This window comes from Trematosphaeria pertusa, assembly GCF_010094035.1.
Source record: "Trematosphaeria pertusa strain CBS 122368 unplaced genomic scaffold BU26scaffold_40, whole genome shotgun sequence".
NCBI lineage: Eukaryota > Fungi > Ascomycota > Dothideomycetes > Pleosporales > Trematosphaeriaceae > Trematosphaeria > Trematosphaeria pertusa.
The window spans coordinates 44,583-50,510 of NW_022987251.1; positions in this window are offsets into that span (position 1 = coordinate 44,583).

The window sequence follows — 5,928 nt, forward strand, 5'->3', positions numbered from 1 at the left end:
TTATTTAGGTATACCTATAGTTAATAGGCCTTAGCTCTAGTAGTAATTATTACTAGTTATAGATTCTTTAATAGTTAATATACTATTATAAATATAGTAAATATTTTCTATAGATTAGAGTAGCTATTTTTATCTACGTTAAGTAGCTAGTACCTTTATTTATACTCTAAGTTATAGACTATATTACTAGGCTTATTCTTATATAGAATGTCTCTACTAGAGTTAAAGTAAATTCTAATATCTTAAGAGCACGTAAGCTCTATAATGTTTATAAAGAAGCTCTCTACTAACGCTATATAGGTAAGGCGTATTAGAGTTAGTTCTAATAGAGTATTAGTCTAGAGAATTACCTCTCTCTAAGCCTTAACTCTTATAGCTTACTCTCTAGCGTATACAATAACGTTTAAGTTAGCTTCTACTATCTTTTTCTAGCTCTAATTCTCTAAGTTATAGATATAAATATTAGAGCTAGAGTTATAGATCTACTTATTAATAAGGTATAGAGCTATTAGAACTATCTTCTAAGTTTCTAAAACCTTAGCTATTATACTAAAGAAGTAGAATATAGAGTTAGTAGAAGAAGTACTACTTATTAGCTTATTATTATTAAAGCTTAGTAGAGTAGTACTTGCTTTTAGCGTAGGTTTATTTTGCTATTTAGAGGTTCTCTAATTAGTAGCTTATTTAAACTTCTTAGCCTACTTCTTTTTCTTCTTTTTCTTATTAAACTTAGCCTAAATTTTTATGTTAGGCTTCTAGCCTATTAGGTAGATCTTTAAGTTAATATAAGAGTATCTACTAAACTAGTAGTAACGCTTATAGAAGTATTCTAGTATCTCTTCTTAAAACTTACTACGTCTCTAGCTCTAGTTCTATTATTATATTACTATACCTAGTATTATATACGTCTCTAGGCTAGCTATAATAAGTTTAGTAGCTCTCTATAGCTATCTAAATTCTACGACAAGGTCTATAACTATAAAAGCTTAATTTTCTAGCTAGGTAAACAGCTACGTAATTCTAAGCGTAGAGTACGCCTTATTAATTAGTTAAAGAGCTTTAAGTAGCTCTCTCTAGGCTTATATACTCTATACGTCTAGTATATTAAGTTTAGCTATATAGTTAGTAATTTAAATCTATTTATTAAGCTAGTTATCTAGTTTATTATCTCTCTAGGTCTTCTAGACTTTCTTATATTATTCTAGTAGTACGTCTTATTATAACGCGTTAGTTATAGTAATCTATTTCTTTAAGCTTATAAGCCTTTTATAAGCTATATCTTTGTCTATAATATATAGTATAAGGTAGGTATTAATTATTATAGTAATATATACTAATACTTTTCTTAGACCTTTCTATACAAGAAGATACTTCTTAAGGTTCTTCTTATACCTTTCTTTCTAGTTCTAGTACTCTAACTTTTTATTAGTATTAAGGTTCTCTATCTTTATAGCTTCTTACTTAATTATTAATAGCGTTAGGCGTTTAGGCTTCTTCTAAATTCTCTTACGTTCTATCTCTTTTAGATCTAGGTTATAGTAGACCTAAACTCTATATTATATAGCCTTTTTCTTTATAAGAAACTTCTAGTAAGGCTAATTCTATAGTGTACTAAGTATTTTAATAGCTTTTATAATATTAGTAATAGTAATAGTATTCTCTATTATAGAAATTATAGTGCGTAGAGCTAATTTAATTATATATAGCGTATTTCTAGAGTAACTCTAGAATCTATTAGTAATAATAAGGTATATAAGTTAGTAACTCTATTATCTAATTATATTAAATAAACCTAGTAGATTTAATTTATAGTAGTAGGTAAATCTAGGCTTATAATATTATAAGCTATTCTCTTAACTAAGACTAGAGCTTACGTTTATAAGAGAAGGTAAGAGGTATACTTTAGGCTAGAATCTTTAGTAATAAAGAGGTAAAGGTAATAATACTATAAATCACAAGTCTCTATAGTAATTTTAGTAAATAAAGTAATAACTATAAGAAGCTATAAGAAGTAAGCTTCTTCTAGTTATATATATATACTATCTTAGCTAGATTAGATACTAAGGTCTAGCTCTTATAGATCTCTTAGATTAGGTTCTAATCTATAGATTAGGTTCTAATCTCTCTAATCTATCTAATCTATATTACGTAACTCTAATTATTTTTATAACTTTATACGTAATCTCTTATCTTATAACTCTAGGCTTAGCTTACTATTTTCTTTATTCTAGCTAGCTAACTCTATTTCTAATTCTATAATTATAATATCTACCTCTTCTTCTAAAGTATTATTCTAAAGCTCTATTCTATTTCTAGGTATAGTGTTTTATTATTCTACGCTATTCTTATATAAGAGTAGTACTACCTATAGTTCTATAGTATTATATTCTCTCTTTTCTTTCTATCTCTACTATACCGCCTGCGCGTACTAAGTCTTTAATAGCTTACTACTACTATTACGCTAACCTTATTCTACGTACTAGTATTAATATATCTAATAATCTCTATAGTACTTACTACTCTTATAACCTATGTTACATTATAGAGGTATCTTCTAGTTATTACTTAGAGTATATTATAAAGAGTTAGTCTTATAATAAGGTGTTAAATTAGAAAGAGGTAGAGAAGCTAGATTAGTTAGTAGCTAATTTGCATTCTTAGTAGTCTAAGGCTAGTCTTAAGGCAAAGCGTCTTGCTAAGACTTAGCGTATAGAGTTAGTTTATCTTTATATAGAGCTAGTGTAACGGTCCGACTCGACTCTAACTTAGTACTTCGGCTCGACTCGGCTCCGCCTAAGTTACATAACTCTGCCTAGCGCCTTAGCATAGGCACTCTATGTATATAGAGAGCTCTTAGAGTATTCTTCTACTTCTTACCTTTAGATAGCTAAATTTAACCTAACCTACTCTACTAGCACCTCTTATTCTTATAGCTTGTAGAGACAGTACTGCCTATAGCTAACTTACCTAGCTAGGTATTCTAGAGGCGCTTATAGTAGTAGAGACTATAGACCTAGCCCTTATATTATCTAAAGGTTAATACCTCTTTAGCTAGAGACGGTAATATAATATCTAGCTAAACTAAGTAGTCTTATTAAGAAGCGTTTACTAATAGCTATATTAAGAATTAGAGCTACAAGAGCCTAGTTACTTACTCTAAGAATCTATTAACATTACTAATTAATTACTTACCTCTTAGCGCTATATAAGACTACTAGCAAATCTAGTTAGTAGTAGAAAGATACTAGCATCGAGCTAAAGAGAGCTATTAAGAGCTCTGTATACGAAAGAACTTCTATAGAACTTCTACGTATAGAAACTCTTCCCCCCCCTCTCTTTTATAAAATTACGAAAAATTAATAATTCTCTACTCTACTAGTAGAGCTAATAATCTCTCTGCTCTACTAGCAGAACTAATAACTCGCTGCTCTGCTAGCAGCTAGATACCTCCCCTCTTTTTACCTCTTTCTTAATTAAAAAGCTAAACAAATCTAAACACTATAGAAGAACCCTCGCGAAGCTAATCTAGAGGTAGAACCTTAGCTCTATAATACCTCTTTACTCTAATAGTTCTTAAATCTAGAGTAGCGAACCTGCTAGTAGAATATACTAATTAATATTTCTATTATAAAAACCTTATTTAGTAATATAACGCGATAACTAACAAGAATTAGAATAATAACTTTAACTAGAAGCTTGTAAGGCTCTGCTAGAGCTTAGTAATACTAGAGCTATTATTAGCCTTAGGTTTATATACACTCTCTACCTCTACTAAAGAGCTTTAAGAGCTCTTTCTAGAAACGCTAGCTAAAATTATTAATAAAATAGTTAGCTAATTATATATATAACAAGTATATAAATAATAAATCTATATATATTACTAGATTGCTATTAACACTTTTGCTAAGAGAAATAATATATACGTAAGATATTAGATATAGGCTACTACTCTAGCTAAAAAAGACGCTAAAATCTAGTAACTATAAGCGCAATTAACCTACTCTAGAGACTAGATACTACCTATTACGCTAGTTTAACGCGTAACGCGTTTCTCTATAACACTAATTATATGTAATTTAAGCGCGTTACTACTAGAGAATTTAATCTTAGGTTCTTGCCCTTCTATATACTAGCTAGCTACCTCTCTAGCGTCGTAAGTGCGGAAGAGCTAACTAACGTACTCTACTAAGTTTCTAGATCTACTCTTATTATTAGATAGTAAGAGTGTTATCTTTAAGTAGTAAAGAGATAGCTTATATAATAAACTTTAAGTAAACTAGAATTAGTATACTAGAGATACGCTAGAGAATACTAAGAAAACTATTATTACCTATATCTACACGCAAACTAAAGAAAACGTATACTAGACTCTATTAGTAATACTACGTACTATTAAGAATAGTAGCGTAGTAGTTTCTTATAATTATATTCTTAATTAGCTTAAAAGAAGCTATAAAGACTTATATAAGAGGCTAAACGCTTACTATAATTTCTAAAAGCTTTATTACTAAAGCGCTACTAACTTTATCTACTTCTAGAATAATTTCTTCTACTTTATATAGAAGCGCTAGCTTCTAGTAGATTAATAGGTAGAGAAGTTTTATAAGAAGCTACTAGAAAATATATATACGTAGTTAGGTATATACTAACGTTAATACGTTAATAACTATAATTACTATATAGACCTTACTTAAGATCTTACTTAAGAGCTTATCTCTAGAGAAGTACGCGTTACTGCTAGAAAGACTAAAAAGCGTAACGCGATTGCGTTAATACTATAACGCGCGCCTCTAGCTCTTCTAGGTTTTCTAGCACCTAATAAAGCTCTAGTAATCTAGAAGCTAGTTACCTATTTTTAATACTACTAACCTAGCTACCTAAGCTATAATTACTCTAGAGCTTCTACCGCGTAGAAAGCTATTAAGAATGTTAATCTAGAGAAGAAGCCTATAGAGCCTATAGAGCTATAAGCATCTAAGAATAACACGTTAGAATATAAATCTAATAATTTAGAAAAAGCCTAGCTCTAGAAGAAGTCTTCTCTCTAGAGCTATCTACTAGAGTAATAAACCTATATAAAAAGCTATTTAGTAGTTCTATGTTTACTCTACTCTACTAAATATTTGTAAACAGTCTTATAATTAAGCTTAGAGATTTAATTAATATAGAAGCGGGTAGCTACGTCTTAGTATACCTAAAGTACCTTTAAACTCTTAGAAAAAACCTCTACGTTAAGCTATTGCGTATAGAACTAATCCCTCTTACTAGATATAATAGACAACCTAATAGCTAAGTAGATAAGTATTTTAAAGCTAATCTAGTACTAGAGAGCTACTAAATTTATACTTACTTTATATATTATAATACTAGCCGCTATAATATAATAATTAGTTACAAGTTACTTAAAGAAGTTAACGTTTAGGTTAACTATAAGCAACGCGTACTAATATAGCTAGACACTAATTAATTAATTAATTATAAACGTAACGCGTTTGTTTTTATATAATCCTCTTAATCTACTACTAAAGCTTAAGTAGCTTACTAAGCTAATACTAATCGCCGCAACGCCCTAATATTAGTAGTAAAAAAGCTAAGAGTAATATAATAAGAGAAGAGAGAATTATAACGCTAGAAGCTTTAAGAAAACCTACGCAAGATAGACAGGTAGCTTAAGAATCTTAACCTGCCTGCTAGGTTACCCCGCAAGCTAAAAAAGCTATCTGTTTTGCGAGAAATATACTTAAAGGCGAGGCTTAACGTTAATATAATTAGCGTAGTAGTCTTTATAATTAACGCGCGTTAAAAAGATACTATAATTAGGCACCTTAGTGTCTATAAGGTTAATTAGCTTATTACTAATAGAAAGAAAACTCTAGTCGCTAATCTAGAGAAGAAACTTCGCTAACTAGTTACTAAAAAGCTTCTATC